The sequence below is a fragment of the Pholcus phalangioides genome, unplaced genomic scaffold (genome assembly GCF_987345545.1).
Source record: "Pholcus phalangioides strain wild (caught in Gottingen) unplaced genomic scaffold, Ppha-v1.0 ptg000012l_1, whole genome shotgun sequence".
Lineage (NCBI taxonomy): Eukaryota > Metazoa > Arthropoda > Arachnida > Araneae > Pholcidae > Pholcus > Pholcus phalangioides.
The window spans coordinates 8,162,306-8,176,373 of record NW_028301605.1 but is presented as its reverse complement, the minus strand read 5'-3'; positions in this window follow the sequence as shown (position 1 = coordinate 8,176,373).

The window sequence follows — 14,068 nt, the reverse complement described above, 5'->3', positions numbered from 1 at the left end:
CATGTAATCTCGGTGGGTTTACGACTTGGGGGTGACAATAGGCCCTGACACAAACTATAGAAGAGGTTTAAAGCAAAATGGAGTAAGTGTAAAGAAAGAAAGATGTGTGTGTTCGAAGACTTTTCATTCAAAGAGGGCTGCCATAAAGAAAGACAAAGATTTGTTGACCATTCATTGACATTCTTTCGAGTGCTGGTAGTAAATGTAATCCAAGAAGTAGATGGGTGGAAAATGAAAGCTTGTAAAAAACCCCATCGTTTTCATGCAATTACAGACTGATAGCCATCTAGTTTAGCACAAAGTTATCTTCAACCACTGAGTGGTCTGATCATTGATCATTTTTGTCGCACCACGGTCATTTTCTGCATACGAGGGCTAATTAGATCGGGACCTACAATTTATTGCCGATTCCGAACGGCAGGCTTGTTTCTTATACTCATCGAGAGGTTGGTGCGCTAACCCCCTCGATGGGGGACTCCGTGCGGTCAAGTCGCCCTTTTTTTGTTGTACCCCTGTGTCAGGAAAGTTTTCTGACAAGGACGAACCGGGAATCGAACTCGCGGCACCTCTAAACCTAAGTGGTTTGATGGGGAATATATTTATAAAAATCGAATAAAGAACGATTGCTCTGGGGTATTTTTTTATGAATTTTTGGGGAGGGGTGTGCCAACACCCACTGCCTCCACTGAAAAGAAATAAAGTCGAATTCAGTTATAACGAACTCCATCCAAGAGACCAAATCATACATGAGGAAAAATACCCGTGAAATTAAATTTTTTAAAACTACATTGCTGTATAACTTAAACTGTAAATGCATAAATTTGCTGTTGTCTTAATCGCAAGTGTTTATGTGTTAATACTTTCAATTTAACAGGAAAAACGTGATTTTAAACATATTTAAAACGGTCTTAACGTCATTTGGTTTATGCTGATTGGTTTCTATATGCAATCCAAGCAGATAATGTATTGGGACTTCCTCTAAGATTGACACCACATCTTTAAAGTTTTTTTTAATCTATACTGTAATGCTTCCTATTAACTGCCCTACTATGTAAGCCTGCTGCTGGCCTGCAACATCCCAAATAATTTCAATGCAATTTTCCTATCCTGCAAGAACAATGTTGTGGACATTAGAAAATTTTTTTCTAAAATGGCGTATGACGACATTTAAAGCTATTTAAATCCGTTTGAGACTCGCTGCATCTGCTGATTTCTCAGAAACGTGTAATAAATTCTCACGTAAGTCTTCACTTTGAAATGTCCATAACCGGCTCAATGCGTATCTTTGTATAATATTTTTTTTTTCCGTTAAAACAAGAGTCGACCGTATTTCGTCTCAAACTATTTTTTTTACGTGCATATGCAGACTGCATGGTTAACAGGGTGTATGGCACTTGACTGGCGAGCCGTTAGTCTTAGAGACATACCCAACTAGAAAAAGTATCCAAATCACGTGTCCAACTCAGATATGTCATTCATGTTGGAAGGGGTTGTATAGCTATAAAATTAAAAAAAAAAAAAACAACTGTTTATACCGTCCCCGTGTGCCAAAGAACCCATTTAAGAAGTTGTTGCTCTGTCTTTCCCGATGCCAACTAAAATAATTTCACGTTTCTAAGAGCAATATTCACCGAGATATGCGAACTCGAAAAATTGAGGAAATTTGGCGAAAAAAAAAAAAACAGCATTAAATGCGGGTAGAATGGTTTCCTCTCAATTGGGTTTTGGGGCACAGGGTGTCTGTCCACATAAAAAGTTAATATTTTTATTTTAATAACTATATAACCCCTGACAACATGAATCAAATATCTGAGTACTGCACATTATTCCAGGGCCGTCTTAAGAGGATCATGGGGCCCCCGGGCCAAGTGATTTTTTCTGAGGCCCCACCAGGTAAATTCTAGAAAATTTCATTTTCATTTCCCCCTCTTCTCTTGAGGCCCCCGGGCCGTGCCTGGGTGGGCCCATGCGTTAAGACGGCACTGCATTATTCGTGGATTATTCAAATGGAAGTAGGATCAATGGTTCGCCATTAAAATGCTATATGCGCCTTGTATATTAAATATAGTACGGACTGTTATGTGAAATATTGTGTTGTGTTTAATCCAACACGCACGTTGCTTCGTTCGCCTGCGAGAGTGCGGCCATATTACGAACTAAAAAGCCACTTGAAGGCAGCTGGTCATCCAACGAAATATCAGATTTTCACCGTATCAAAATTGAAGTCAATAAACTGCTAAGAGGGGGTTTCGGAAATGCTGACTTTTGATGACAGGGAGGGGGGGGGGGGGGTTTGAAGGTTGCTTATGTCATCAACCCCCCCCCCCCCCTTTTTGAAGATATGAAATATTCTAAGCTGCTGACGAAATTTTGCTAACAGGGGAGGGAGGGGGGATCAGTGTTTTGCTGACAACGGGGGGGGGGGGGGGGGGGAGAGAGAGGGAAAAAAAGGTCAAAAATGGCTGAAAATCTGCTTACGTAATACTTGAAATACTTGAATGGCCCCTTATGTATATTTTCCGATGGGCTTGAAATCCTGATAATGAATCATTATGTTTAGGCTGACCATATTTCCTCGAGAGAAATACGGGACATTGGGATTCCAAATACGGGAAAATACGGGACATCGCCAATTATCGCCAAAAACAACGCCAAAACCAAACAAAGTTGCCAAATATTGTTGAAATTACGGAAAAATCACAATGGCGGGAAATGATGCATCGCTGCAAATTGCAGTGGATTAAAATGTATTCCACGAAAAACAAACGTTCAAGACAAATGTGGGAGATTAATATTCTTATATATAGTTGTAATTATCGTAAAATAATTTATGAGTTGAAAAATAATGTCAATCTTTGACTTCAATAAAGAATAAAAATTCAAGTAGGCTTCGTGTAAAATACGGGAAAAACCGGGACACATTTGCCAAAAAGTCGGGACGGCCAAAAAAACAGAAAATACCGGGACTGTCCCGGGAAATACGGGACGTATGGTCACCCTAATTATGTTCACATGAACAGTTTTGTCACTGCGTTACGCAATGACAAAATCCGTATATACCGGGTGACTCGAAATGTTTCGCCGCCAAAGCAGTTTTTTTCTTTGCCTTGTAGCATTTGCAGCGAATTCACAATGGCACTAACAATTTTAAGGGAATTAAAATTAATATTTAATACTCTAGAATACTTTCATAAATAATACACTTTCATAATGTAATAATATACTTTCATAAATGAATAAGAAATTCATTTTCAAAAATATTGTTGGTGCTGCTACCTACTTTCAAAATTAGAAGTGCCTTATGTGGTGATGACGAGAAGCTCAGGTATAAAAAACTAAATTCTTCATTCAGCTACGCTCCTTATAAACAAAGCTTATAAACTGACCTGAAAGATCAAACTTCCAGTTCAGTAATTTCAAGACCCAAGGAGACATCGAATACCAAGGACCTCCACACAAGCAGACGACAGGTAAGATCGTAAAAAGTGAATTTTTCCACACTCCAGTTCATAGTGATGTGCTGCCATCTAATGTCAAATTTAAAAGCGACCCATGTGGTGATGATGAAGTTCAAAGTAAAAAACTATATTCTTTATTCCGCTCAGTTCCTTATAAACAAAGCTCATAAACTGAACTGGAAATTTAAATTATAAGTTCGGTTATTTTATTTGAGCATAAGGAGACGTCCAAAACGAAGAGCCTCTTAATGAGCAGACGACAGAGAAGAAGTCGGTTCCCTACAAGCTAAAGCTCACAAACAGAACTGGAAGTTCGAACTGCCAGTTCAGTAATTTTTTCAGGACACAAGGAGACGCCGAAAACAAGTAACCTGGAGAGAAGCAGACGACAGAGATTATATATTACAGGAGGGAGCATCCAGCCACCGCGACTGCAGCGACATCAAATGCAAGGAAATTACGTGACTCGGTGAAAACAAACTTCCCGCCTGGCAATTTTTCCATAGAAATGTACAGTTCGGTCTCTATATATTGGGTTTTAAAAAAAGGATAGAAGAACTCATCTAAAGAGAGATGAAAAAAGATTAAATTATTTTCATTTAATACCGGAATCTCATTTCTTTCATTAATGTGGAATAATTTCTTTCATCATTTCTTGAATTTTCCTTCATCAATTCTGGATTTTCCTTCATTAATTATGAAAATTTCCTCCATTAATTCTGGAATTTTCCTTCATTATTTTTTTGATATTCTTTCATTACTTCTGAAATAATTGCTTTCATCAATTCTGGATTTGTTTCTTTCATTAATGCTGAAATTATTTCTTTCATTAATGCTGAAATTATTTCTTTTATTAATGCTGAAATTATTTCTTTCATTAATGCTGAAATTATTTCTTTCATTAATGCTGAAATTATTTCTTTTATTAATGCTGGAATTATTTCTGTCGTTGGTTCTGAAATTATATCTCATTAATTCTGGAATTGTCTCTTTCATTAATTTTGGAATTATCTCTTTCCTTCATTCTGGAATTATCTTTCATTAATTTTATTATTCTCGATTTCATTAACTCTTTCACTAATTTTGGAATGATCACTTTTATCAATGCTGTAATTATCTCTTACATTAATTCTAGAATATTTTCTTCCATTAATGTTAACATTATGTTTCTTTAATGCTGAAATTATAACTTTCATTAATTTTGGAATTATCTCGTCCATGCTGAAATTATTTTTTAATTTATTGTTTTGAACTCCTATTTATGCCGTTAGAAAATAACAGGGGATCGTGTTTGTTTTCGCCGAGTCACGTGATGTTCCGACGAAAGATGTTGGGGGGGGGGGGAGGCAGTTCTCAGCACTGCCAAGGCGGAGACCGCTGACGTCATACTCTCTCCGGAGGCTCGATTTATATACTATTGGTGCTGTCATTTAATCTCGAAATTTCAGGCAACTCATGCGATGATGAAAGAGATGGAAAAAGTTCATTGTTATTTTTTAGCATAAAATTCTTTTATGAGACGAAAATTTTGGTAACAAAAATTGTAAATTTGCAACAATCGATTTTATGTATAAAAAATAATTATTTCTTTCCACAAAAAACATTCGGACAATATGGATGATCGAGCAAATAAGTGAAAACACGGATTATGTGGTCTTCAGATAGGGTTACCAGATTCAATTTACGAATTTTTCGAGAATTTTCCAGGTAGGGCCTCCAAAAAATCCTTTGGCTCGGGGGCCTATGATGCTATTACGACGATCCTGCCTGTCAGCCCCACTCTCGTGGGGGGTCATGGAATTCCAGTACTTGGTTCCTTTACTTCTATTAATTTACATTAATTAAACAAAAACAGCAATAAAAAGTTCGAGAAATGATCAGTTATCGAATTGCAACGTATATTTGATAAAGAGATGATGAAGCGCTTTAAAAGTATGACAAAACTTTATGTCTGTTCAATATGATTCGAGCCACGATGAAGTGTCAGCCGGTGGACCACGTGCTAATTATTATTAATAATTTATGAATTTTGAGAATTTAATTTAAATGTCATTCTCTCTCAATGGATCGTGTTTGATTACGATCCAGACCATCAACGCGTTCCTGAAATAATGAAAAAAAAATGAGTGTGATAGAATTCGTTCTTTTCGTGAAAACAAAATTTCCCCTTCAAGATTTATGTTCGTAACTCGAAAAGTTTGTAAGTCGGGGAGCAACTACATAAAAAAATTTTAGGGGGGGCCGCAATTTTTTTTTTTGCATTTGGCCGGGAAATTCTCCTAAGCCCGGACTTGTCTCCGATTTTTGAATTTAAATATCTCAGGGAATAATGCAGTTAAAAACATGTAATTTGTTTGTTGGGCTCAGAAGAGAAAGAGCAACAACTGTCTAATTGGAAGTTAGAGGACGGGGGTGGGGAGAAGGGAGGGATCGTATAAAAATTTCATTTTTTATTTTGTGTACACTGTATTTTCATCCTCAAAACTTGTACAGGGTAATTTCTGGTCACATTTTGAGAATTTTTAAAATTAGAGCCATACCACTACGACGAACGGTTGATGAGATAAAGGCTGTAACAACACTCCAAGAAGAAACCATTGAATCTTAGAATGGCCATAATATTACTAATAGGCAGGGCCGCAAGTAGTTGGGGGGGGGGGGAGCAGGCGAATCTGATGCCCCGGGCGCATTAAAAAGGGGGGCGCTGATTTATCCATTCAACCTATCCTTCAGCATTACGGGGGGGGGGGGTGCCTAAATGAGCGGTTGCCCCAGCTAACCAAGTATCCAGTTACGGCCCTGCCAGTAGGTATCTTATTTCTGACGAATCACCGTTATATATATTGGGTATTTTTTATTTTTAGATACATTCTGAAGTACGTAATTTAAACCTGGTAGCATTTCTTTTACTTCTATGGATCAAACTACACAGTTGATCCACTAATGACCCACAAAAGTCATGTCCTTATTCTGTAGAACTTGGTTTACTGCATGGGGCCCATCTGGTCACTTCTGGCAACCAAGTGATAATTAGATCTGGTTCCGATTTTCAAGAGTAAATATGCAAATAGGTAGGTAGGAATTTTTAGCTAGGTTGTAGTGCCTCTCTCAGGAAAATCGCTTTGTATGTGGGCGTGTGATAATGTTAAGAGACAGCCCTGGGCGTACTTTATGAAAATTGTGAAAAGCTAATCAAAAAACTCAGCAAAATAATGTGGTCTAGTTTTATTAGTTTCTCATCTTTCGTGCCATCCTTGTGATAACGATCTTCAATTGTACAATCAAGTGTTCTTACAATTTTAGGATCTTCCATCGGATGATGGATGTTGAAAAAAAATGCGTGCATTAAAAAGAAAGTACCATATGATATCTTTTTGGTGGTGCCCCTTTAGTACCGATGCCCTAAGCACGTGCTTATTTTGGTTAATGGTTAATCCGGCCCTGTGACTGCGCACATGATTTCTCTGGAATGAATGTTTCAAACAAATATTTAAAAACTTTTCACACGTATTTATTCATTTTTTTAAGTTTATAGTGGGGCTACAACATGAACCTATATCCTTGATACATGTATTATTGTTGAAAACGATGTGAAAGGTTGAACTTTTCAATTGTGATTAATTTGTGTGTCTACTCTTAACTACTTTTATCCGCATGAAGAGAATAAAATTAATAAAACTGCTTGATACCACTTTTTGCGATTTTTATCACTACAGGAATGCGTATTTTGGAAGCTACAACTGACATTTTCTCAACGAAACCATAATCATTTACACAAAAATAAACTAATGACTAGGGTTGGCAATGAAGGCGCTATCAAGGGGAAACATCTATATTTTCACATGGGTTTGAACCTAGGAGCGTGGCGGCAACCTACACGGTGGTAGACGATCATCTTACCATCACGTCACTCATGGCTATCTTCAACTACTGGTCCCACGGACTACTACAATTATTTTTCCGGTGGTGATTTTAATCAGTGGACCACCAATGATTTCGAACGCTGCCTCTTCCTCAGAAAGGTATTTGAATCACACAATAAAATATCAGTAAATTTTTACTTTCCTTTCAAAAAATATTCGAATTAATATATTTTTTTAAAATTAAGTTGTGCTTAGATTTACAAATATTCGGCCAAACTAAAAGTTGAGTAAAAGGGAGGGCCGCATATCGAATAGCAGCAGAACATTCGTCCCATCTCTAATGTGTACAATATGTTAAGAAATCATATTTTAAGAGATGTTTTTTTTCTCCACCTATAATACATCTTGGAAGTGAACTTTTTGGACATCATGCAGAGTGATGGTAACTCGTAGGAAATTTCCCATATTCGTGGGAAAAATTGGCCAAAATTGGTCCACATGGGAAATTTCGTGGCGTTTGATGAACTCTCAAAATTTCCCACAAACAAAAGAATTTTATTGAAAATATATATATATATAAATGCAAAACGCACAATGTTTTTCTAGTGTAAAATACTTGATTGCATATTTCCACCGATAGATGGCAGGACAATTTTCGGAATACAAATACAAATACAACGCCACAACAGGCAAACTGCCCAACGAGGTGGCTGATTTAAGAACATCATGGATCCCCGAGCCATTTTTTGGAGGCCCTACCTACTACTGCTACACCACACATGCTCCCCCCCCCCCGCGGAACCCTCAACGAATCGGTACATGCGGTTTTTTTTGTTTCTCTGTAATGCTTGTTATATGTAGTGCTGCCATCTGCCACCAGTTTTTCTAACTATGAGTGAAGTGTTATGAATGAATGATTTTTCGTTGTAGGACTGTTGCTTTCTGTGGCAAGACTTTTTAACAGGGAGATCGGCTCGCATTTGCGTCTTGAAGTTGGGAACCACAGAAAACCGACTTCAGCCGACCACCACTGTGGGGTTCGAACCCGGATCCTCGCATCGCGAGTCCGTCACTATAAACAATGTGTGGGAAAAATTTATTCGAAAGGGAAATTTTGCATGATGAGATTACCATCACTGACATCATGTCAAGGCAAACTTCTGAAAGAAAGGTTGGTTTTTCTTAGCAGAGACAACTAACATTTCACAGAAGTTCGCCTTGGCATGATGCCTAGAAAGTCTATTCTAAATTATACGGGGATAGCATAAATGAATGACCAGATTTTAAAAATTTATATTTCCGATACTACTACACAATATAATCAGTGATACATGACAATAAAGGAAAACATTCGAAGTTTTATTGTCAGTTACAAATGGCCGATGTGCAAACCTTTTGTAACATGGCAAACATCTCTAATCAAATTCATTCACACATTTTGCAGTTTTACGCTGTCACTGTTCTCAATTTTGTTTCACAAATGTTAATGGGGCTACTATATGTTTTAAAGTTCATTGTTTCCGGCAATGGTGGTCTATAAACAATGAACACAAAGAACGCATCAGAACTGTCAAATGTGTGGAATGGACTTGAGATTACAGATTAGATGTTTGTCTTGTTGCGAAAAATTGGCACCTTAAACATTTGGAACTTGTTTTTCTTTTCATGTGTCACTGATTTATTTTATGTGTAATAGTTTTGAAAATATAAATTCTTAAAACCCCGGTCATTCTCTTATGCTAATCCCCTGTATACCATCCCGCGGCCACTCGAGGAAAAAAAACCCAGTAAATTAAAAAAAAATAATTGAAATAATTATAAAATTAAATTATTAACTTTGATGAATAAATAAAAAATAGGTCTACGGAGCTCCTTCATAGACATTATATATCGGAAAGGGCTCCGCGTGAGTCAAAAAATGTTGAGAACCGCTGTTATAAGGAATTGGTACATGTGTCAGAATGCGTGTTTTGAACCTACCGTCCGTGAAGTTTGTGTGTGTGTAATGCTCGTTATATGTAGTGCTGCCATCTACCATTAATTTTTTCTAACTACGACTGAAGTGCAATAATTGAATAATTGTGCCATTCTAGGCCTGTTGCTCTCGGTGGTAAGACTTTTTAACGGGGAGATCGAGTTGGGTCTGAAATGAAGGCTCCGTCCATCAGCCCAGATTTGGTAGTTAAAGAACTTGCTTCTGACGGTCTAAATCAGTGATTCCCAACGTGCTCGTTAACGCCCCCTGGGGGGCGATGGAATGTTTCAGAGGGCAAAAAAGGTTGGGAAACTGTTCTAAATACACAGTGATGACACTAGCACCAGCAGGGAATTTTTTTTTCCTGAACATTCTGAGGGAAAATGGGCTACTTGCTGACGTCACGAGCAGCGTGCGAAGGCCATCTATCTGTTGAAGGTGCTGTTCGCATCCGCACCTCGAAGTTGGAAACCAACTTCAGCCGACATCGACTGTGGTGGTGGGGGCACTAAGATGGGACCCGGCGCTGCTCGGGTTTTCTTCAATTGCTGTGAGAGGATTGGAAAAGTGACAAACCATTGTAAAGGCATATGCACGTTGGAAAAGTATTGCTAGGGAACCACGGTAACCAAAGTAAACATTCCGAAAGTGATTGTTGAGGCCCCAAAATCATTGTTGCCCGACAGTTTTTTGCCCATTTGGGGCGCTTGCCCTGCTGATAAAACTTTAAAGTAGTTCAAGTCGGGTCCCATTTGGTTTATATGCAAAATTTGGCGACGATGGATCTAAAATTGTAGATTTGTATAAAGAACACACACACAATTTTATAGAAAAAAACAAAGAAAAGATGGTAATTTTGTCCCGAGTCCTCAGGCCTTGAGCCCTTTCAGTCCAACCCTTGTGAGGGCCACTGGTCGAAAGTCCCACAATTCCCCAATTTCCTCCGATTCACCAAGAAGCAAGGCCGTATCTTGGGGGTGAGCAAGAGGGTCCGACGCCCGGGCGCTGTGAGTTTACGGTCTTTCCGTTTGAAGTAAATGGCCCCGTGAGTCAGAGTAAGTTTTCGTTTCGGATGACCTTATTCGTTAAGACGACCCTGCCCTGAGCATCTCGCATTGACCCGGTAGCGTTGGTAGAACTATGGGCCATGGTCCATGGCCCCCACATCCTGCTGCGAAAAGGCGAAAAATGAAAATAGTCGTTCTACGCTGTAGCCCTGTCAGTCCAGCCCATGTGGGGGCCATGATAGAATGGTATGTGTTTTATTTTCTACAAACTTTAAACTTTATAATAAGAGTATTTACGGAGCTCAGGGTTAAAGCCGTCTTGACGCATGCTTACACCCGGACCCGTGAGAGCACGTGTGAGCACGTTAGTGAGCCAAACAGGGACCTGGAGAATGTGTGAGCATGTGAATATAACCAAAAGAGTGGAATGTGTGAGCACGTTAGTGAGCAAAACAGGAACCTGGAGAGTGTGTGAGCACATTAGTGAGAAAAACAGGGACCGGAGAGTGTGTGAGCATGTGAATATAACCAAAAGAGTGATCTAGAGAATGTGTAAGAATTTTAATGAGCAAAAAAGTTAGCACATGCGAGAATGCGAATAATCAAAAGAGTGACCAAGAAAGAAATGTAACAGGTCAGTGAGCGACCAAAAAGAGTGACCTGGAGAGTGTGTGAGCATGTGAATATAGCAAAAAAAATGACCTAGAGAATGTGTAAGCATGTTAATGACCAAAAGAGTTAGCAAGAGCATGTGCGAGGATGTGAATGACCAAAACAGTTACCTAGATCGTGCGAGAATGCGAATGATCAAATGAGTGACGAAGAAAGAAAGGTAACAGGTCAGTGAGCGACCAAAAAGAGTGACCTGCAGAGTGTGTGTGAGCACGTTAGTGAGCAATAAAGATACCCAGGAAGTGTATGAACACATTAGTGAGCAAAAAACAGAGACCTAGAGAGTGTATCAACATGAGCACGCAGGTATGTGAGTTACCAAAACACTACCCGACCATGTGAGTGACCAAAAGAGTGACTTATCAGAGACAGGCACGTTTATAGTAATGGGGGAAGCGGGCAAGTAGGTTATAGCCCAGGGCAGTGGATTCGAGGAACTAGATGTCAAGAAAATTAGAATAGAATGGGAGAAGGGCAGAGCAAAACAGTAAAAATCCGCCTCTGATTGGTCCCACTGTGGCACTACCCAGGGTACTCACTGGTAACAGTGAGATTTCGTATTGGGAATTTTTTGAGCGTCAGTATCCAAATAGGCAGGCACAGACTTATTAGCCAGGGGCAACATCCCCTATAAATAGATCTTCTCTATGGGGGAGGGAAGGTATGAGGTGGCGAAATAATTTCTTTCATTAAATTTGAATTTTTCATTTATTTGAAATAATTTCTTTCATTAAATTTGAATTTTTCATTTATTTGAAATCATTTCTTTCATTAAATTTGAATTTTTCATTTATTTGAAATCATTTCTTTCATTAAATTTGAATTTTTCATTTATTTGAAATCATTTCTTTCATTAAATTTGAATTTTTCATTTATTTGAAATCATTTCTTTCATTAAATTTGAATTTTTCATTTATTTGAAATCATTTCTTTCATTAAATTTGAATTTTTCATTTATTTGAAACCATTTCTTTCATTAATTCCGAAATTTGCCATGAGAATTTTTCTGTAATTATTTTTCCATTACTCCAAAGCTTGTGCCAACAATTCTGAAATTAATTTTTCATTAATTTATAATTTTCATTAAAATTATGAAATTATTTCTTTCGCAAATTCATTTTTTTCACCCTGAAAACCATTACTTTTAACAATTCTGTGAAATTTTACTGTCAATAGTTCTAAAAAATATTGGTTCCTATCAATAGAACAATTATTATTTTCAATAAATCTGTAGCTATTTTTTCCCTAATTCATTCATTAATTGCGGAATTTTTTTTTCCTGAATAATTCTGAAATTATTTCTTGCATTAATTCTCAGTTTTCATGAATTCTGGAATTACCTTTTTCATTGGTGCTGAATTTTCATCGACTCTGGAATTATTTCTTTCATTAATATTCTGGAATATTTTCTTCTATTTATTCTGAATTTGCATCGATTCTAGGAAATTTACTTTCATTGGTTATAAATTTGTATTGACTCTGGAATCATTTCTTTCATTGGTTCTGAATTTTCCTCAATTTTGGAATTTTTTCTTCCATTGGTTATGAATTTGCCTTGATTCGGGAATAATTTCTTCCGTTAGCTCTGAATTTTCATCAATTCTGGAATTTTTTTTTCCATTGGTTTCTTAATTTTTCTTAATTTTAGAATTTTTTCTTTCATTGGTTCTGAATTTCCCTCAATTTTGGAATTTTTCTTCCATTGGTTCTGAATTTCCCTCAATTTTGGAATTTTTCTTCCATTGGTTATGAATTTGCCTTGATTCGGGAATAATTTCTTCTGTCAGCTCTGAATTTTCATCCATTCTGGAATTTTTTTTCCATTGGTTTCTTAATTTTCCTTAATTTTAGAATTTTTTCTTTCATTGGTTATGGATTTGTATTGACTCTGGAATCATTTCTTTCATTGGTTCTGAATTTTCTTGAATTTTGGAATTTTTTTCCATTGGTTATGAATTTTCTTTGATTTGGGAATAATTTCTTCCGTCAGCTCTGAATTTTCATCAATTCTGGAATTCTTCTTTCATTCGTAATGAATTTTCATTAATTTTAGAATTTTTTTTGTTATAGTTCTAAATTCTCATTATTTCTGAAATTATTCTTCTGATAGTTCTGAATCTTTATCAATTCTGATATTATTTCTTCTATTGGTTTTAGATTTTCATCAATTCTGCAATAATTTCTTCCGTTAGTCTGTTAATCAATCCGTTAATCATCATCGACTCAGGAATTATTTTTAATTATATATATTTCTAAATTTTCATTGTTACTAAAAAAATTGTTTTCTTCAATTATTTGCAACATTCATCAATTCTAAAATTTTCATTAGTTTGAAAAATTGTTTTTCCCCTCATTATTATAAAATTACTTTCAGTGCTGCATTTTCATTAATTTTAGTGAAAATTTCCCTTTAATTGTGTGTTTGAAGTTTTTTGTATGAATTTTTCCCAGCGTTCCTGTATATACTGACGTAATGGATGCCGACTCCCCTCCCCGAAAAAAAATGTATAAAATTGGGGCAAAGGGGGGGGGGCCCTAAACATTTTTGATGCAACGAAATTGTTCCGACTGGCGCCACATCTAGGTGCTAGGTATTTGGTCAACCGGGGCAAGCACGCATTTTGTCGCCTCCCGTTGTAATGTTGAAGGATATGCTAAAGGGTGACATTTGTGCCCTCTCTGATCCAGTGCCCGGGGCACCAGACCCACTTGCGGCCGTAGTTACCAGAGACGCCCTTAGAGGTGTGTGACGGGTACGGTCGCACCGGGCTTCGCGTTTTAGGAGGGCCCCACATTTACGGTAACACAGTAATTTCTTTCACAACTTCCGAATTTTCGGCAGTTTTGGAAATCTGCACTTCCATCTAGATTAAATGAAAATGAAATAATTCATAATAAATAATTTATGAAAGAAATAATTTATGAAAGAAATAATTCGTAATAAATAATTTATGTGTGTGAAAGAAATAATTCTAAATTTATTTCTTTCATAAGTTCTGAATTTCTATAGCATTCGGAATTTTTTTTTCTAATAAATTCTGAATTTTCATCAATTCCGGAACTTCACAAATTCCAGAACTCTTAATTTCTATT